We start from the raw sequence: 22,137 nt of genomic DNA, 5'->3' as shown, positions 1-22,137 counted from the left end.
AAGTCTCAGAGCCTATCAACGACATTAAGGACTTATTGTACATATAATAATTATATGTACATACAATAGTTAAATTATATGTACACTTTTTTTAGCAAAAGAGAATGTAGCATGTTCTGTTAGTTTACCTTTTTAATACATCTGTTTATGAACCAATCCTTAGAATGTTTTAGAAATTATCTAGTCCAATTCCCTTTTTATAAATTGACTCCGAGAGGGGAAGTGATTTGTCCAAAGGATCATAGGGTTATTGGCAGAACTTGGGCTAAGATTCAAAACTCTGAATTCCTCCTCCCCCTCAATTCAATACTCTTTCCACCACATCCTTAATGCATCTCTAACAACTTCTCCAATTATAATGGATGTTCCTTGCTTGAAGAGATCATTTTTGTTTTTAATATTCCCCACAGCATCTAGCAAGCCTAGCAAAGTGCTTAGCACATAGAGTAAGCATTCAATAAACATTTACTGATTTCATTTTATGAAGTACTCGTCCTCATACTTTATAAGCTGGGTTTGGCCCAGTGCTGGCAATTGGGCAGCTCTGCTCCAATCACTTAGCCATAGAGTAAATCCTTCACATCAGCATCACATTGCTGGTATCTGCTATGGGGACAATAATAAGCACATAAACACAAATAAATTATAGGGGATTTAACAATGGAAGGAATAATAAGTTTATAAGGTGACCCTTCAATTCTCAAGTTGTGTTCAGAAAATGTTTACAGCATACCCTTTTTATACCTAACAAACCAGAACAGCAGTAAAAACCTGGCAGTTAAGCAAGTCTAAAATACACTGCTTTGGTAGTTAGAATACTTAGGCCAATGGTCCCCCAACTTTTTGTGGTGAGGCCCTTCTTGTTCCTTAATAGAAATTCCACAAGCAGCTGAATTAAAGGTAAAGAAAAGATAGGGAGGGACGGAGATGAAGAAAAGCTAAGGGTCTGTGGGAAGCAGTTAGGTAAGCCCAAGGGGCAAAAGGATGCTGTCACACACCTGGCCTTGCATGCCATAGCCATTACACCTCCCCAGACCATCCAGCTATTTCTAGCAGCTTCACTGGGAGGTGATTACTATGCTAGGACTCATGGCTGACTAAGCCCATTTATACCTTATGATTTGGACAGAGTGATCATTTTGCCATCGCAACAGTAGACAGGAATTTCTGTATAGTCAAATCACCTGCAGAACTTGGTATTAATTGTGAAGATGACCACAGGAATGAACTGGCTGTGCCACTATTTGGTTCACCACTGGCACAGAGTAACCCACAATTTTGGCAACTGAACAGGAATCCCCAGCCTACATCACAGGCAGTGATGGCGAACCTATGATACGCGTGTCAGAGGTGACACGTGAACTCATTTTTTTGGTTGATTTTTTCTTTGCTAAATGGCATTTAAATATATAAAATAAATATCAAAAATATACATCTTTGTTTTACTATGGTTGCAAATATCAAAAAAATTCTATATGTGACACGGCACCAGAGTTAAGTTAGGGTTTTTCAAAATGCTGACACGCCAAGCTCAAAAGGTTCGCCATCACTGCTCTAGGGAGAGGTTTCCTGTCTTGTCTATTTCTTCTTCCCTCTGTTAAAATTTGATGCTTATAACAGATGTAAGCCAGTATAGTCAATCAGGCAAGCAGTGAAGCCTAGAGAAAAATATGTATTTTTCTAATAACAGGTGTAACAATGAGTATACATAACAGATGCATATCTAAAAAATTACTTCTGATATACAAAATAAATTGTAATGCCCTTGCCAGTGTGGCTTAGTTGGTTGGAGTGTTGTCCCTTACACCATAAGGTGGAAGGTTCAATTCCTGGTCAGGGCACTTACCCAGATTGCGGGGTTTGATTGTTATCTCTGTATCTCTCTCTCTCTCTCTCTCTCTCTCTCTCTCTCTCTCTCCTCCCTCCCCCTTCCTCTCTCTTTAACCAATAAAAAATATCATCAGGCAAGGATTACAATTTTTAATAAATAGGTGAATTCTATAAACAACTCCCTCCTTTATTAGTATTTTTTCAGGTAATTGTATAAAGTTTTTCACTCGGGGTCTAATTACACACCTGATGGACATATTCTATGCACAACTGTATCCCCAAGATATCCAATCCTTGAGTGAACACTCTAATTTATGTTCTAATCCTCGATGCCTTGTCAGTTTTTCCTCTTCCAATGACTTTAACACAGTGGTTCTCAACCTTGGCTGCACATTAGAATCACCTGGGAATCTTTTTTAAATCCTGATTTCTGGGCCTCATCCTCCGGAAATTCTGTTTCTGTGTTACCAATGTTGTGGCTCCACCCCATAACACAGAAACAGAATTTCCGGAGGATGAGGCCCAGAAATCAGGATTTTCGATTCCCAGGTGATTCTAATGTGCAGCCAAGGTTGAGAACCACTGCTTTAACATCACCATAACATTTGCTTATCCTCTCAGTCTCAATGTCCTTCTCAGCCCCAATCTTCCACTCTCTTGCTCCCTTCCTTATTACTTACTGCATACCACAGATGATCTGTTTCACAGCCAATTCAAGAAAGCAACACATACTTACAGTTGCTCATAATAAACACCCAGTTCCAATATATACTGGTAGAAACCATTTACAATAAGACTTTTAAAAACCTAATCTTTTCACACAGGTTTAGTGTAGAGCTGGCTACACTGAGTAACTGCATGGAGGTTCTGGTGTTAGAGGTCAATGCTTCTAAAAGGCCTGCAATAGCCTTTGGCACAAAGCAATCAAACTCTAACTTGGATATTAGCTTAAAGAAGGCATGAGCTCACAAACTTTCACTGTTGCTAGTGACACCACAAATGCAAGGGTAAAAAGGGATCATTGGGTTGTAGGGCAGGGGATTTGTCAAGTCTGGAAATCCACTACATTGCAAAGATGGCACAATGTCCCAATAGTGGCAAAGTCCCAACCCAATACTCACAATGACCGGTCCAATTACTACTGTGCAACCAGATGGTACTGGGCAGCTAACTCTTTCAGAAGCTCATACTCTCACTTTTCGGGGGAACCATGACACAAAGTTATGTCACTCAAGAAGCACTTCTCTTATTTTGCTAGTACTTAAAAATAAACATTGCACATTCAATTACAATAATAAAAATTGCCTGACATATTCTTTGTATTTCTGAGTCCAAAATGTACAAAGGTATATATATGTGTGTGTGTGTGTGTGTGTATATATATATATATATATATATATATATATATATATATATATAAAGCAGTTTTAGGATTACAGAAAAATTGAGTAAAAAGTAGTTTCCATACACTCAACATCCTCTCTTAGTTTCCTCTATTATTAACATCTTGCATTACTGGAGTATATTTGTCACACCTGATAAGCCAATATTGATATATTGTTATTAACTGAAGTCCATAGATTACATTAGGGTTCACTCTTTATGTTGTGCATTCCACAGATTTTGACAAATGTTGAAGGGTTTTTTTTTTAATCCTTCACAATACATTCTGGGTAATAATAAATCACCTTACCTCAAGACAATTTTAATTGCTTTAGCTTTGTAAAAGGAAGTTTCATAGGGATATTATAATGTAAATCATTCATTTCTCTTTAATGTTTCATGGTTTCAAAGACTGTCTATAACATAACTCTGCAAACATATTTGACTTTGATTATCTGAAAACCAACCATTCACAACTCTCAAACCTCCAGCTTGGCTCTAAACATGAAAGGAATCTGAAGAAATTATTGGACCACATAAGAAAACAGCCTCGCCGAAACCGGTTTGGCTCAGTGGATAGAGCGTCGGCCTGCGGACTGAAAGGTCCCAGGTTCGATTCCAGTCAAGGGCATGAACCTGGGTTGTGGGCACATTCCCAGTAGGAGATGTGCAGGAGGCAGCTGATCGATGTTTCTCTCTCATCGATGTTTCTAACTCTCTATCTCTCTCCCTTCCTCTCTGTAAAAAATCAACAAAATATATTAAAAAAAAAAAAAAGAAAACAGCCTTCAAGATGGTATCTGACAAGGGGGAGTTAGTCAGTCTGTTGATGACTCGGTCTGGATATGTTTATAAAAACAGCTGTCATTATTTTTTTAAAAATTTAAATGAAATTGGGTTGAAGTGAACACTATTTTGTTGACCACGTTCATGAATTATAGAAACAACATGCATTGGTAAACTTGTATGATGTACCTGCATAGACAAAAAAAACCCCAAACTCCTGCTTTTTTTATTGAAGGGTTTTCAGGGCTGTGTGTCTGCTCCTGAGCTTTTTTTTTTTTTTTAAGTATGTGTATCCTTTGCTTGTATTTTGCATTAAAAATAAGAAAAGCAACCCTTTATTGTTGAACATGTGGCATTGTCCCCTTTAATTTTCCCCTCTCTTTTTGGGACATTTGAATCAAGTTATTTTTTTCTGTATATTTTCTGCTTTTGTAAGCTTTTGTTTTGTTTTAAAATAGTGTTATAAAAGGGCTTGCACCCCCCTCCCCTCAAAACTAGCTGTATCATAAGAACGCAGAGCAGTGTAAGGAGCGGTATTAGGACAAAAAGACAAGGAAGAAAATTGGGGAAGGAAGACAGTAGAAGTCAGGAACAGCAGATGGAGAGTAGATGCAGGACAGAGTGATAGCAACAGAACAGAGAGCCAGCTAGACATGAAATCACAGTGACATGAAACTTTTGAGAGGGTGAATGAGGAAGGACAATAATATGGCCTTTAAATTGCCTAACAATTGTTTGTTCAATTGACTATATCAATGAGGAAGTAATATTGAGCATATTAAAAGTTTGTGTAAATACATAAAGATGATACACCAATGCACAGAAAATTAACTCTGAATTTGGTTGAAATCTTTTGGAAAGCTCAAGGGATAGGATTATTCCTGAGTAATAATATAGATACGTTACCTGGAGGTACTGATATAGATAGATAGATAGATAGATAGATAGATAGATAGATATGCATACCGATGTAAAATATTTACCCTCATTTTTTCATTTTTACTTTATAAATAAATATGAAATAAATTTCACATTATTTTATTTGTCCTGTTCTTGAGGAATTTAACATCTCACTACAACTACTTCAGAAGAACATACACCACTTTTCCATTTCATCAGAGTTGTTTTTCTCTTGGCTATAATTTCCCTTCGATCAAAGTACAGTATGCAATGAAGCTATTTAATAAGGATGCTGTAGTTTACTTGCAGGCAAATTTGTTAAGAACTAATATTTAGAAAATTGGGATAGTATTATTTTCTTAAACATAGAAAAGAAATTGCATTTTTGGATATAAATATAGTCTTTGGATAGAGAAGGCTCCAAAAATTTTCAAGTCTAAGTTTAGAAAATGGCTCTCACACAAAAGCAGCTCAGTGGTTGTTTGGGGACATGGGCAGAAGGAAGAATGTACTGCAAAAGGGGCCTGAGGAAAATTTTGTGGGAGTAATAAAAATATTCTACATCCTGATTGTAGCAGTGGTTTCATGGGTATATACATTTGCCAAAACAGCAAATTATATGCTTTAAGTAAATGCAGTTTATTTTATGTAAATGATACTCAATAAACTTGATAGTAACATTCCACAATGTATATGTATATCAAATCCTCACGTTGTACCTTTTAAATATATCCAATTATATTTATTAATTATTCCTTAATAAAGTGGGGGGGGAGTGGATATTTTTAAAGTAACTAATAAAGGCTGCCTGCTTATTTATAGATCATCGATTTTCAACCAGTGTGCTGCAAGAATTTTTCAAACATGCAGTACGTGACTATTTAGTCAGGGGCACTGACTTCCTTTCCCTTAGACCAGTGGTCGGCAAACTCATTAGTCAACAGAGCCAAAGATCAACAGTACAATGATTGAAATTTCTTTTGAGAGCCAAATTTTTTAAACTTAAACTATATAGGTAGGTACATTGTTATTAACTTAATTAGGATACTCCTAAGCTGGCCTTTGCTAAAAATGTCTTCAATCTGATTAAGGTAGTTCGCTGAGGTCGACCCCTTCAAACTCTCCCATCCACACTCGTCTTGTATACTTGTTTCGTCTATCTCCTTTCCGAAAACCGACTTCTGCGCAGGGGCCACAAAGTTTCAATCGCACTGTACGTGCGCACGCTCACGTGGTATTTTGCGGAAGAGCCACACTCAAGGGGCCAAAGAGCCCCATGTGGCTCGCGAGCCGCAGTTTGCCGACCACTGCCTTAGACTGTCAAATAAAAAAAATGACAACAGCTTACACAAAAATAGCCATCTGGGGTGAATGAATCAAAATTAAACTTATTTTTTTTCAGATCAGCAAAAATGTATTTTTCGGTGTGCCGCAGAATTTTAGTAATTACTTTGTGTGCCATGAGATGAAAAGATTTGAAAATTGCTGCTATATATGCAAGTAGAAACTTTCACCACCTATTAGCTTAGCTGCTTGGTTTCTTTCCTAAGTATGGTGAGGTACGCTTACTACATTGGAAATTCCTTCCAAGTTCCTTCCTTAAAAAGAGGCAGCGCTTAGGAGGAAAAGGTTACTGAAGCTCTGCCTCTTTTAAGGCACATTGTTGGACCCTTTCACTTACATGTTTGTTTCTCGAGCTGGTTAAGTACAGTATTTCTAAATATCAACCTTCTGTTTTTAGAGTACCCTTTAGTGAAGCAGGTGAAAAGCAAGGTTGTATGAAAATCCTAAGCCATGTTGCAGTTGGATGTGCTTAGCAGAGTCCCAAGGGGCCACACATGAAATAAAGAATTGTTGTTTACCTGTAGCCAGAATTTGAAAGAATCCTAAATGCGTGACCATCATTACCTTTGTTTTTGGCTTTGAAACTCAAGAGACTTTGAGTAACAATACAAGTTGTCTAACAACCAAGTTCAATTTCAGCTCATACACATTTTGAGCCCAGCCAGGGGGCTCAATGGTTGAGTGTCAACCTATGAACCAGGAGGCCCCTGTTCGATTCCAGGTCAGGACACATGCCTGGGTTGTGGGCTCAATAATCTCCAGTGTGGGGCGTGCCGGGGATGGGGAGGGGGGAGGGGGTGGCAGCCTATCAATGATCCTCTCTCATCATTGATGTTTCTATCTCTCCATCTCTCTTCTTATCTGAAATCAATAAAACTATATTTTTAAAACATTTTTTGAACAAACACACAAAAAATAGAGCCACAATTTTTTGTGTTTAGAAGAAAATGGTCCTAGGATCTTAAAACTTGAATTAACCCTGGCATCTGGAGATGTGGAATCTTTGACAAGGAACTTACAGTGTTTCCTTAGTTTCCAGAAGCTCTCTGGCTAGGAACTTTATCATTTCAAGTATTTAAAGCTCTAATTTTTTACAGGACATTTCTTAGAATATGTTGAAAAATAAAATTTTGTTGATTTATATGTCTAAATCCCACTACTATGGCTTAGGGATATAACACTTTTGAGACTTTATAATCCATGTGTATGTATCTTTGTGTCTATATGTACTCTTTAGTCTCTAAGAAACCTGGGTGGGCAGGGGACACCTGTTACTTCAGCTCACCTGAACACATGAGAGGCCATATGATTGATCATGTCTATAGGCAGATGCTAATAGTTTCACAAGCAAGAATGATATGTAAAACTAGATCCCCACAATCACTGACAAACCAATGCTTAATTTCTTTCTAATAAAAGAACACATTTTAAAAATGTTTTTATTGATTTTAGAGAGAGAGGAAGAGAGAGAGAGAGAGAGAGAGAGAGAGAAACACCAATTGTTTCTGACCGCAAGCACCCTGACACACCCCAACTGAGGACTGAACCTGAAACCGAGGCATGTGCCCTGGCTAGGAATCAAACCGGTGACTCTTCAGTGTACAGGATGATGCTCAACCAACTGAGCCACACCAGTCATGACATAAAGCACACATTTTTATTTTTGCCCACTGGTAATTTATTTTAGAACCATTTTGCTTTCAATTTCATTGAACAGTCATAGAACACACATTCCATACAAATACATTTATATCATTGGCAAACATTTTTAAACTTGACAAGAGTCAAGCAGCCTTATCCATACTCTAAAACTGAAAGTGAATGACAAAAATGTATAGAAATTTAGTTTTGTATCATCCTTGTCAAAACAACCTTGATAAGGCCTGACCAGTGTGGCTCAGTTGGCTGGGCATCAAAAAGTTTCTGGTTGATTCCTGGTCAGGGCACATGCCTGGGTTGAGGGCTTGATTCCCAATAGGGAACTGTGCAGAAGGCAACCAATCTATGTTCCACTCTCACATTGATGTTTCTCTGTCTCTTTCTCATTTTCTCTGTCTCCTTCTCGCTCTAAAAATCAATTTAAAAAACCTTGATGATAAAATCTCAGTATCCTTAGCTATCATTACCTTAGTATTGAAAAGTATACATAAAACCTTGCGGATACTATAAATTCTTGTGATTAGACTATGGATGGATCATTTTGTGTCTTGAGATATATATTCCAGAGTTTTATGTGTATAATTAAAATATAAATTCCACAAGAAGTAATGTGTTGACCACAAAGACTTATTTTGATTGTTCTTTTCTTTTAAAAATGTTTTTTAAAAATATATTTTTATTTATTTCAGAGAGGAGGGAGAGGGAGATAGAGATAGAAACATCAATGATGAAAGATAATCATCAATGGACAACCTCCTGCACACCCCCTACCAGGGATTGAGCCTGCAACCTGGGCACGTGGCCTGACCAGGAAAGGAAGTGTGATCTTCTGGTTCATGGGTTGATGTTCAACCCACTGAGCCACACAGGCCAGGCAATTGTTCTTTTCTCTTTGTATGTTTCACTGCATTTTAAAAAAAAAGCACACACGGATCTTCTATCTGTGCATTTCTACCTACAGAAGTTCAAAAATACAGTACAATAAAATCTCATTGTTTAAATGCAGAAGAAAACCCATTTTCTACTAGGCATGCAGTATGCTACAGGAAGCTTGGAAGAGCTGACAATGCACACTTTCATTAATGGGCATGAATGGGAAACAGGAGCAAAAACTCTTTACGAACACACCCCTAGGCAAGGGTCAAATTTCCTCATTTGTTCAAATAGTAAGTCCTTAGTACTGAGTATGCATTATCTCACATAGGTTAGCATTTGCTGGGGCCCTGGCTATAGAGAAGGGATGATTTTGTGTTCACAGGTTTATAAGTATAAGGGTAAAAGAAACTTTACAGTTGTTCATATGAAAAATAATACAACACCAAACTGTTTCTTGTACTCACAACTGTAAACCTACTTTTGTCCCACTCTGTATATGCGGCCTATGTTATTTCTGATCAGATTTTGTTTAATTCTATTCTATCAGTGACATTCTGCATTGAATGACACCAGCTCTTCTTAGCCCAGATTTGTTCCAGGCAGCAGCTTCCCTGCCCATCTTAGGCTGAAAAAAGGACCTGGCCCAGTCCAGGTTGGTATAACTATAATACTGGTGAATGGGATAAGGCAGGGGTGGGCAAACTTTTTGACTCGAGGGCCACAATGGGTTCTTAAACTGGACCGGAGGGCCGGAACAAAAGCATGGATGGAGTGTTTGTGTGAACTAATATAAATTCAAAGTAAACATCATTACATAAAAGGGTACGGTCTTTTTTTTTTTTTAGTTTTATTCATTTCAAACGGGCCGGCCCGCGGGCCGTAGTTTGCCCACGGCTGGTAAGGGATACACAGTGGAACGTGAACATGATGATGTGGATACACTGAGAACCAGGAAAAAAAAAAGAAAGTGGGTAGAGTCAGCTGTACTGAAAAACAAGTCACCCTAAGAGTGAAAAAGACACACAGGCAAAGGAGACACAAAGAGTGAGCCACACAGCTACAAAGAGAGGCAAGGAGAGCAGGGTAAAGAGAGGGAGGAAAGCTGAAAAACTTTAATAGTGCCAAATTCAAACAACAGTTATGCTTGTTAATGATGCCACATTGTCAGCATTTGCTGTAATTTCTTAACTTCCTACCTAAATTTGGAAGCAGATGCAATCTTTAAAATTTCTTTCCCACAATTTTAACAGATATCTCATTCTATACAGGAAACAAATAATTTTGTACAGCAACAGCTTTAATCGTGTTCTTCTGGCTCCCATGTGTAAAGACTCATAAAAGCTGTTTGTCGTTCCTCTTGTTTGGCATGTTTGATATGCCTTGGTACTTGCCCCATAGGCCAGGGAAAATTAAACTGAGGGCCAGACGCACAAAAGAGGTTCCCGCTCACTAATACTCAATTTCAATAAAGTAAATTATATGAAAAATTCCTGTACTGCTCACAACTGTTTTGATCATTTTCTGAAATTAGGAAATATGTGGGCTTTTTGGTATCCTTTAGTAAAGTTAATATACTTCCACCATAAAAGGCTGTTCTTTTGAGGGACAGGCTAACAAATAGTTCTTGGCTATGAGAAGTTTGTAATTAGAAAATAAAAACTTACCTACTATGGAGGAACTATAACTTCAAACTGGAACTCCAACATTAACACATTATATGATCTTGGAACAGGTGCTTGACCTCTTTGAGCCTCCTTTTCCTCACCTGAAAAATGAAGGGGGTGGGTATTGATAGTCCCTTCCAGTACTGAAATTCTATCACTCAAGTTTGAGGAGGAGAAATTTTAAGGGGGTTGCATGAAGAGGCCACAGGACAATCCTCCAACTCCCTAGCAGCTTTCTCATTTCACGCCTTATGCTCATGAGTTCTATCTAGAGATGCAACAATAATTCAGAAATTTTGTTAAAATTTTTTAAAAATTAGACTACACTTATAGGTTGCAGATTTTACAAAGGACTTGAGTTCACAATTTTTTAGAAAATCACTGTATTTTAAAAATAAATACAGCCTGACCAGTGTGGCTCCGTGGTTGAGCGGCAACCCATGAACCAGGAGGTCATGGTTCGATTCGAGTCAGGGCACATGCCCGGGTTGTCAGCTCAATCCCCAGTAGAGGGCGTGCAGGAGGCAGCCGATCAATGATTCTCTCTCATCATTGATGTTTCTATCTCTTCCTCTCTCTAAAATCAATAAAAACATATTAAAAATAACAAAAAGAAATACAAAACACTGTCACTAACTTCTGGGTGGTGGATTGTAACTCATTTTTATTTTCTTCTTTAGACTTTTCTGTATTTTCTGAATTTCGCTACAGTAAAAAAGTACTACTCTTATAATTAAAAAATTAGATTTTCAAAAGGACTAGTGTGTTCTTACAAGTTTGATCAGATCTCTCAAGTCTATTCTAAAATCGATGGGAGGGGGGCACAAAATCAGACAGTATCACAATGAGTATCCATACATAGTGGTTGATTACCCAAGTGGCGGACTGCTGTAGTCAGAATCAGGACATTATTATTACAATCAAAATCTCTACTTCACAGTCCTAAGTGGAAATCAAAACGTGCATTTTATCTAAATAACATTTCTTTTCTCCCCCAGCATACTGGCCCTTGAGAATCATGGTTAAAATTCCTTTCCAATTTAAAGTAAATGAAATGAAACACGAGGTTCTTCTTCTACCCACAAAAAAGCTTGCCAGACAAAATATGATTGCTAATGGCTGTCTCTTATTTTTCCTCTTTTTATGCTCTAACACACAACATATCGAAAGTGAAATATTTAGCTGTCAAAACAAAACACACCCCCATATGAAAAACAAAAGTATGAATTTGATGAAAATTTTTATAAAAACAACTTCCAACAACTTTGATAGAAAAAAAACCAAATGCTTAAATTGTGTAAAAAGATGACAAACCAAATGTTGCATTACTACGTTTTTAAAAAAATATATATTATTTTATTGATTTTTTACAGAGAGGATGGGAGAGGGATAGAGAGTTAGAAACATCGATGAGAGAGAAACATCAATCAGCTGCCTCCTACACACCCCCTACTAGGGATGTGCCCACAACCAAGGTACATGCCCTTGACCAGCATCGAACCTGGGACTCTTCAGTCCGCAGGCCAATGCTCTAGCCACTGAGCCAAACCGATTAGGGCCGCATTACGACGTTTTATATGACAGTCCTAGTGAAGGTAGAAGGTAAGCTGCAGAAAGGATCTAAACACAATTTAGTAACTTCCAGTTGTACAATTATCAAAAGTTTTCCAAAAAATCAAGTAAGATAGAAAATGAAGTTTCTAAAATGACGACAGGCTTAGTTTATGTAGATCTCCAGAGTACCACGTTGCACTCAGTTCTCATCTGTTGAAGAAGGTACAGCAATTCATCACCTCTCTATTCTCTACCTGAATATAATCCAGCAACTACAACACATTACCTCTGAAATTACTTTTTTTTTAAAATATATTTTATTGATTTTTTACAGAGAGGAAGAGAGAGAGATAGAGAGTTAGAAACATCGATGAGAGAGAATCATCGATCAGCTGCCTCCTGCACATCTCCTACTGGGGATATGCCCGCAACCCAGGTACATGCCCTTGACCAGAATCGAACCCGGGACCTCTCAGTCCGCAGGCCGACGCTCTATCCACTGAGCCAAACCGGTTTCGGCTGAAATTACTTTTTATAGGACTGGTTACTCACCTCTCTGCAGCTTGCTCTTCAACTCACCCCTTTCATCAACCCCAAACTTTAGATCAAGCAGCAGGGGACAGTGGCTTAGTCGTGGGACTTAAGTTCAAATCCCAACTTTGCTGATTATTAGTTGTGCAATCTTAGACAAGTTACTTCACTAATTTTATCTGTGAAATGTGCATAACTATATTTTGCACATTTTTGTAAACAATATTTTGATGTCTACTTCCAACCTCAATCAGCTATGAGACCTAAGGCAAGTTACTTTACCACTCTGAGCCTGATTCCTCGTTTATAAAATGAAGAGGCTATACCATGCATACAAGTGCCTGGCACAGAGTAATTACCATCAATGGTTGCTGTTATTGGTCTTTTAATTATTTTGGTCCATGCATGAGAAACAGTCACTTTTAAGACTAGTAAAGTGAGCTCAACAAACTACTCAAGTCACATCAAGAAACTGTCATTGTTCTCTACACTCCTGAAGTTACATTTTATTGCATTTTGTAGAGGAAATTACATCAACCTCAGCACTATTGACTTTTTGGTTCAGATCACACTTTGTTGGGGGATGGGGGTGGGGAGAGCCAGCTCTGTGCACTATAGAATGTGAAAGCAGCATTCTTGGCCTCTCAGAGGCATGCCAAGCCCCAAGTTGTAACAGCCAAAAATGTCTCTGGACAATGTTCAATGTTTCCTGGGGGCAAAACTGCCCTAGTTAGAAACCACTGGTCTAGCATTCTTCACAAAAAGAGGAATTCTCAAAGATCTCAGGAGGTAGCCTTTCAGGAGGGCAAGCATTTACTAGTGCTACTATTTAGTATTAACCATTCTTATGGGCTCCACCATCTATTATTATCCACTAGAGGCCTGGTGCACAAAATTTATGCACTTGGGGTGGGGGGGTCCCTCAGCCTGGCCTGTGCCCTCTCGCAGTCCGGGAGCCATCCTGGGAGCTCTTGGGGAGCGTGCCTAAGCTGTCAGTCGGACATCCTTAGCACTCGCCAGCTGTGAGCTCAGCTTCTGGCTGAGCAGTGCTCCCCCTGTGGGAGCGCACTGACCACCAGGAGGCAGTTTCTGCATTGAGCGTCTGCCCCCTGGTGGTCAGTGTCCATCATAGTGACCAGTTGTTCTGCCGTTCAGTCGATTTGTATATTAGCCTTTTATTATATAAGATAATTCTAAGTTGACCACAGAAAAATTTTTTGGCCCACTATGCTGTCAAAAGATGCTTTAAGTCTCAGGAATGAATGCTGGCCTGGCCATCTTCTCACTACTCTATAAAGAGATATAAAATGTTGAATCTAAATATCAAGAATTGTACTATGTCCTATTTATTTTACATAAAACTCATCTTTTAAAAAAGACCATAAAGCTTAAGAAGACTTAAAAATTATATTATTACCCAAAATGAAAAGTATGTCTTAGCTGGGGAGGTGAGATAAAATTTATGCAGTGAACAATTCTCTGGAAATGACTCCACTGTTTGCATGACTAAAGCATATTTAATATATCTAATAAAGTGCTATGCTAATGTCTAAAAGACTGGACAACTCTCAATTATTCACAACAAATTCATTGTCTATCTTTCATTTAGTAACTGCACCAGAAGGCAGAAGTCATTTTTTTAAATATATTTTATTGATTTTTTACAGAGAGGAAGGGAGAGAGATAGAGAGTTAGAAACATCGATCAGCTGCCTCCTGCACATCTCCCACTGGGGATGTGCCCGCAACCCAGGTACATGCCCCTGACTGGAATCGAAACTGGGACCCCCCAGTCCGCAGGCCTACGCTCTATCCACTGAGCCAAACCGGTTTCGGCCAGAAGTCATTTTTTATCCACTGTGCATCCCTGCACCTAGCACACAGCCTCCAACCGAGGAGGTAACTCAGTAATGTTTGTTAAATAAATGAATGGTCAGATACTCTGCTTAATTAAGTATTCCATTGACAAAAAAACCCAACCCTTTCTTTGCTCTTATCCAACAGGAGCTGAAAGAAAAGCTCTTTTAGGAGAAAATAATTACAGTTGACTCCCTTTTACCCCAAATCCCAACAACTGGAAAGTTCAATTAACCAAAAAAAATTTGTAGGCAAAAGTTGGGGAAAGCAGCCAAAGAGTTAAGTTCAAGCAAGTGCCAACATTTGTTCAACTCCCACAAGGTTATAATAGCCAATGTTACTGGCACCAGAGGGGAGAAAGGGAGGGGTGTGGGGAAGAAGGGAACCAGGAAGTGGAGGGCAGGAAAACAGGGATCAGTCTCATGAGGTTAGCTTTCAACAAACTGTTATTTTTTTCAAATGGTGTGGGGCAATTTCTTACACAAAGTCTTGATTCACAAATTACTTTTCAAATGGATGTTAACAAAATCTTTAAGGCTATTTAGAAAGATATTTGATCATATATTTGTTAATTTCTGAAATGTCATCTTTTTTTTCCTTTCCAGTCCCACAGGACAAACAACAGGTTCTTAAAAAGCTGGGTAAAAGACACTCAATTTACACTTTTTTAAATACAGAAACTTGAGGCCCACCACCCATCAACATTCTCCTCTCTTCAAAAGATTTTACCTCTAGGGATTCTATTCCTAAGAGAGAAAAATCAGAATTTAATCAGAATTAAATCCCCAAGGCAAACAAACAAACAAACAAAACAAAAAATGAGCATAAGACTTTTCACCCCCTAAGGGCTATTCCAGGTATCCTCAAGGGATTGGTTCCAGGACCCCCACAGATACCCAAATCTGTGCATATTCAAGTTGCCTGTATAAAACTGTGTAGATCAATGCAGACAGTCGGCCCTCCATATCTGTGGACTCTCAAGGCAGATGGAAAACAGTACAGGTATTTACTGAAAAAAGAAACCACCTTATAATTCTACCCTTGAAGTTCAAACCTGTGTTGTTTGTCAACTGTACTATTTTTAGATTGTTGCCTATGCATAGACTTCATATCACATTAACATTAGAAATGGTGCATATAATAATGTTTATTTAAATGTAGTTGCATTAATCTTTGAGACCCAAATCTCTACTTCTACTCAAACATTTTCAGGTTAGCATTTCCAGTAAACAAATAATTATCTTATTTCAGTGGTTCACTAATTTTATACTTATTAAGTTAGCTCCAATACACTGGTATCATACAAGAGAAAATTTTAACAATTTAAATCTTACACATATTTTTTAATGTTTCACGCAAAATCTAGACTTGGTTAATAAAAACACACACAACTATTTACTTCTCCAAAAACTCAATAGGGGAATGGTAGCTTAGAATTTCAAAAACAAGATATGGCTACAAAACCTATATGGTAGTATTAGACTGTAATTGTTGGGAGGTGGTTTGTACAAATCATGGCCTATCTGACCAATTTCCTGTTGCATAAAGATTATATTTGCTCTTCAAAATGTTAAATAAGCATTTTAAAGACTGAAGGTAAAGACTGTATTGTAACCTTATGCAACCAAAATGGGAAAGCAGTATATAGCCTCACCACATTAAAGGCCTTAGCCTCTTTAATATGCATTCTTCTTAAGCAAATAAGAGCATGAGTTTCCAAAGGCAAAGCTATCATCCCAGAAGCCCTTGCTTTTTCAGTGTAAAGAGTGGGGTGTGTGTGTGGGCGGGGGTTCTGTTCCCGGAGAAGAGCTGGGAATGGAAAGGCTTTGCAAAATTCCAAGGGGCCCATAATATAAATTTATGCTATTTTGCAAATGTTCACGTTTCCAAGGAACAACATAAAATTTACATTAAAACTGTCTTAATCAAGATAACAGAAAAAAACTATTCTTGCTGCTCTATAAGCTTGCCATAGATTTGATAACCCAGGGAAGAATAACAGGCAATTACAAAACGATGGCTCCAATTAGGAAAACAGGATCTATTCCAAATTCAAATCAAAGGGGGCTCGGATAATCCCGATGGAATAATTTAAACGAATATAGGGGACTTCTAGCAAAGACATTCGATGTTTATTCTATTTCTACCTCCTCTAAAAGCCAAGTAAAAATGCTATGACAGATCTCTTGCCCTTCAGGATATTAAAAATCCAACCTGGAGTCCCCTTAATAAACTGTATTCTCTTCTTTTCCCAAGGGGTCTCCCTGGTACAGGGTTTTTATTGTAAAAGGGCAAAATCAAAACAAACCCGAGAGACTCGCACAGCCCCAAAATGCAGAAAATAATGTAGCACTGAACCCGAACCACACACAGCCTTCCTTTGCAGATTTCCACAAGTCCACCTCGTCCTGGAGGATAAGAGGCCTTGAGGAATGGAAAGGAAAGAGAAACTTCGAAAGCAGAAAGCGCTCCCCCAGAGCCTAGAACAGACGGCACCTTGTAGGGATTTCAAGCTTTTTGAGGTGGAAAGGTTACACCCTGCAGTTTTGAAAATCCACGTTCTAAGGCTCAACCCACGTGATAGAACCTTCCTCTAGCTTCTCTGGGTTCCACGCTGGAGCTGAAATCCACCACTGTCCTCACCTCCATTAGCCAATCCCCCGCCCTTCCCTTATAGTGAAGCGCAGCGGGCTCTCCCCCCCACTCCCCATTCTCCCTGCACCCTCCCCCACTCCTCCAACCCCTCCGCATCTCCATGGAGAAAACCCCCTACCTCCACTCCCTCGAATCCCCACCCCCACCACCCTCATTGAGGCAGGTCCCCCTTCACTGCCTCCCCAATCCCCACCATCCTTGATTAGAAAACCAAGGGGAGACCCCCCCCCCACTTCATCTTCACCCGCTCCCCACAAACCCTGCTAACTCTGCTTGTTGAGAAAACCAAGAGGTGCCCCCAACTCGGCCCACACCCACTGCCCGACATGATGGGTGAGAAAACCTAGAGCCCGGTTCTCTCCCTCCTCCCTCCCCATCATTCCGCATAGGAGAGCGCGGAAAGCCCCCCTTTCGCTCCTTCCCCCCACCATCTCCACCTTCTCCCTCCCCAGTCGCTCCCCATCCCCACCGCCCACCATCTCCCACCACCTTAGCGAAAGCCCCGGGGAGGCCGAACCCCGTGTGGGGCCCACCATCTCCCACCACCTTAGCGAAAGCCCCGGGGAGGCCGAACCCCGTGTGGGGGTCCTGCAAGCGTGCAGCCCATTGCACGCTGGTAATCATACAAGATACCAGCCCCCACCCCAGGCCTAGCGGCTGGGGCCAGAGGCCGCAGGTAGCCGGCCCCTGAAGGCCCGGCAGACCAGAGCGACAGCAGCGGTGGCGGCGGGGCAATAGGGCAGTGGCTCCCGGGGGACCCGAGCCGGTGGGCGGGAGGCGCACACGCACGCACTCGCGGTGAGAAAGCGGGCTTACTGCCTGGGGATGCTCGGCAGCGTAGTTGTCCTGGCGGCGGCCGCTACCTGCACCGAGACCGAAGCCCGGTGGCGGCGGCGGCAGCGGTGGCGGCGGCGGCGGCGGCGGATTGAGCCCCCTCAGCCGGGCGCGAGATGTAGGGCGCGGGAGGGAAGCTAGGGGAGGGGCGCGGGAGGGGGGCGGGGAGGGGAGGGAGCGCGCGCAGGGGCGGACGCGGCTGGCCCGGGGCGGGGCGCGCGCCAGCCTAGGCTTTGCCGTGGGGGGCTGTGGTGCGGGGCGAGCGCTTGGGGGCTGGTCCGGCAGGGGGCTGGGAGCCGGAGCGCCGCGCACTCCGCGCGCCCACGTGCCCTCTTCTCAGTAGCCGCGGCGCTGCCTGCAAGGCGTGGGCGCGCGGAGGAGGCGGGGTGGTGGCGGCGAGCGCTTCTCCGTAGGGCCGACCCTGGCCTGGAGAGGAGGGCGGCTAGGGGCTCGGGGCCCTCCTCCCTGGCGCTGCAGCCTTAGAGCACGGTGGGGAGTCAGGAGTCACTGCAGGCAACCTCGCCCAGGGCTGGGGAGGTGGGAGTAACAAAGAGAGTAGAGCGAAGGTGGCCTGGCTAGGGGCCTCAGCTAACCTGCGTACTCCCTGCAAAGCGCCCGGGGCCCGGAACGTAACCCGTTTCGCCACCCGACTGCGTAACTGCGTGGTTCGGAGTGGCGCCAAGGGACCCCCAGCGACCCTTCCCCTTAGTAACAAGCAGGAAAGGGGCGAAAGGAGCCCCATCCATAAGTCCAAAGCCACCATCCAGAGAGCTTTACATCACTCAGAAAAATACCGATGGCAGCCGCACGTGGTCACTCATTCATTCGCTTAATATTCAGTTTACTGAGCCCTCCCTATGTGCCAAGAACTATGCCAGGCGCTGGAGAGACAGCGCAGAGTTCTAGAACACTCTCCACCCTGCCCTGGGAGCTTGCAATCTAGTCGGGGAGGGAGACACATGATAAAGAAATGATAAAATAATCAAATCTGGGATAAGACCTATGCAGGAAAAGAACAGGGTGCAAATTGTGTGGTTAGGCAGGAGGAGGTGGCATTTAAGCTGAGCCCTGAAAGTTATGAAAAGAGCAACCATAAAAACAGCCAGGGAAAAACCTTCCAGAAATAAGGAGCAGATGTACAAAAGCCAGAAAGAGAGGACAAACCTTGATGCCTTGGAACTAAGGTGGTGATTATGTCGGACACCAAAAGAGCTGGGGAGAGTAGCATAATAAAATGTTGGACAAGTTGCCAGGGACCAGATCATGAACTGCATCTAGTCAATGGGCAGACGGTTTTATTCCAAAATAAATGGGAGGCCACTGAATGAATGGTTTTACCTTGGGGTATGACATGATCTGATTTATAATTCTTTTTTCTTTTGGAGTAATTGTAGTTTCACATTCATTTATAAGAAATAAAACAAAGATCCTATGTACCCTTTACCCATTCCTGCTCCTAGGCAAAACTAAAATACAAGATCACAACCAGAATATTGACATTAGTGCAATCTACCAATCTTACTCAGATTTACCTGGATTTACTTGTGTGTGTGTGTTTAATTCTATACAGTTTTATCACGTGTAGGCTCATGTATCCATCACCACAATCAAGATATAAAATAGTTCCATCATTACAAGGATCCATTCTGTTGCTTTTATAGCCACAGCCTCCTACCCAGTTCTCCCAGTCCCTCACCATTGGCGACCATTAATCTGTCCTCTGTTTCTACAGTTTTGTCATTTCATGACTGTTATGTAAATGAATCATACAGTATGTAATCTTTAGGGATTAGTTTTTTCACTCAGTTTCACTATTTTTTATTGCTGAGTAGTATTACAGGCCTGACTTATATTTTTCAAAGACCACCTTGACTATCAGAAAGGTTTAGAGGAGAATGAGAATCAAAGGACTAGTTAGAAGGCTTTCCCAATAGTCTTTGTCAAAACTGATGGTGGTTCAGTTTAAGATGGTGCCTGTGGAGGGAAGTTTAAGGGTTTGATAGAACAGGTTTGAAGAGGGAATTGGAGTTGAAGTCTACACAACATAGTGTAGACATTTCACTGTAAAGGGAAACTGGAGTAGAACAGAGGAACAAGTAGGGACAAAGGGTTAATTTCTTCGTTTTTAATTTGAGAGATGAGAATGTGTTTAGGAATAAATCAGTAGGGAGAGATTGCTGATGAGAAGGAAGGGCTTACGAAAGGAGTCCCCTGCCTAGGTGAGAGCTGGATTGCACTGGGAAGATGGGCCCTCCACCTGCTGAAGTGCATTGTCCTTTGTAAAGACCAGGAAGATACATGCTAATCAGGGGATGGAGTGGAGGCAGTCTGCTGTGTACTTCCAATCTGATGACTTCTGTTCCCCCCCCACCACCCACTGGGTTCACAAACTGGGCGCTGGCCTCCTTTAGGAGAGAGCATAGACCAGCCAGTGGGCAAACTACAGCCCGTTTGAAATGAATAAAACTAAAAAAAAAAAAAGACCGTACCCTTTTATGTAATGATGTTTACTTTGAATTTATATTAGTTCACACAAACACTCCATCCATGCTTTTGTTCCGGCCCTCCGGTCCAGTTTAAGAACCCATTGTGGCCCTCGAGTCAAAAAGTTTGCCCACCCCTGGCATAGACCCTTGCAAAGCTCCCTTCTCTCTCCCAGGCATCAGGGATCTGGGCTTTCCCCTTTTCCCATTTCAAGCCCTGAGAAACACTGAAGTCTGGTCTTTCTGGATGGTAAAAGAGACTCTCCTTCACACTTGCTAGGAAAAGAAGGAGCTGATCTGCCCAACTCTTATCCTGAGAACAATTAACTCCGAAGCAGGGACGCCTCAAATAGAATACCAGCCCAGTGTGCAGCCCCAAATAGCCAAGAGGCACCCAAGCTGGAGGGCTCCAGATGAAAAGCCCTCTCCCAGGGAACAATCTGGCCATCCTTTGGCGCTCAATCAGTGTTAGTTGTGGGTCATTTCTCACAAGACCCCTTTCTTTCTCCCCCTTCCTTTCTCCATCTTTCCTTTCCCCTTCTTTCTGCCTCACCTTCTTTCCCACCCACCCCCTTCTTCCCTTCCTTCCTCCCTTCTTCAGATATTTGTAATGTTCTACTAGGTGCCAGTCAGCGATCTCCCACATTGCTTGGGCTTGGTCAGTCCTGCCTGCCTCTTAACACTTCATCTCTTTGGATTTGAACTCAACTATTGTGGGTCATGTGGCCACATTGTTCCACTTAAAATATGTGGGGGGCTCTGTTGCAGAATAAGCAAAATGGATAAAAGGAAAGAGGCTGCTCAAATTGTGAACTTGTGTTACATTCTGGTAATGTTTCCAGCACCGAGAAGCAAAAAGAAATTTGTTTTAATTTCTTTCAGGATGACTAAATTCAGATGGTATAATCTCAGAGCTGATCTTTTCCGTTTCTTTTTGAGTAAGGAAACAGTCATGAGGAGAAGGGTCTTAGATTTCAACAGAATTTAAAACACCCTTGAAATATGAAGCATAGAATCCTTTGTCTTCCTTGGGTATAGTCATAGGACCATAAGCTTTGGAATCTTGCAGACATGGGTTCAAGTTTGAGCTTGGCCACTTATTTTACATCGGTCCTTTTTTCTCCCTAAACTCATTTCCATTCCAATTCTCCCACAGAATTTCATCCTAATGTAATATATTTTATGCCTGTAAGTCTGCTTTTGATCACTCTATATACTTCTATGCAACAAAAATCCTATATAATAAAAGCCTAATATGCAAATCAAACGAATGGCAGAATGACCAGTCCCTATGACACACACTGACCATGGGGCAGACGCTCAACACAGGAGCTGCCCCGTGGTGGTCAGTGCACTCCCACAGGGAGAATGCCTCTCAGCCAGAGGCTGGGCTCATGGCTGGAGAGCACAGTGGCGGTGGCAGGAGCCTGTCCCTCCTCCACAGCAGCGCAGCGCGCTAAGGAGCAGTGAGCAGGTGTCCCGGACTGCAAAAGGGTCCAATTGCCGGTTTAGGCGGACATCCCCCAAGGGGTCCTAGACTGCAAGAGGGCACAGTCTGGGCTGAGGGACACCCCCCCCCCCCCATGCGTGAATTTCATGCACCGGGCCTCTACGAACATAAGTTAAAATTAATTTTATTTTTTTTATCTTTTGACCCCTTTCACACATTTCTCTCACCCCCGACCCCCTGGTCTTGACAACCAACAATCTGTTCTCTGTGTTAGAGCTTGGTTTTTATTTTATTTATTTTTTTAGATTCCATATACGAGAAATCATATGGTA

At 41.4% G+C, this 22,137-nt stretch overlaps 1 protein-coding gene across 5 annotated transcripts in view; it reads right to left on the bottom strand.

The window, feature by feature from the left end:
• FHL1 (four and a half LIM domains 1) overlaps positions 1-18,219 on the bottom strand; it is a 73,714-nt gene extending 55,495 nt beyond the window's left edge. For 2 of the 5 annotated variants that reach the window (XM_081081906.1, XM_081081907.1), the window contains exon 1: positions 10,443-10,543. The gene's annotated coding sequence lies outside the window, so the exon portion shown is untranslated. Of the gene's footprint in view, positions 1-10,442; positions 10,544-17,854 lie in introns of those variants that run through there. The other 3 variants (XM_081081904.1, XM_081081905.1, XM_081081903.1) reach the window with 3 other exon arrangements.
• Between the last annotated feature and the right edge of the window lie 3,918 nt (positions 18,220-22,137).

The sequence above is a fragment of the Myotis nattereri genome, assembly GCF_964212035.1.
Source record: "Myotis nattereri genome assembly, chromosome: X".
NCBI classification, from domain to species: domain Eukaryota; kingdom Metazoa; phylum Chordata; class Mammalia; order Chiroptera; family Vespertilionidae; genus Myotis; species Myotis nattereri.
The sequence above is the reverse complement of the archived record's forward strand: the minus strand, read 5'-3'. Positions and strand labels throughout refer to the sequence as shown.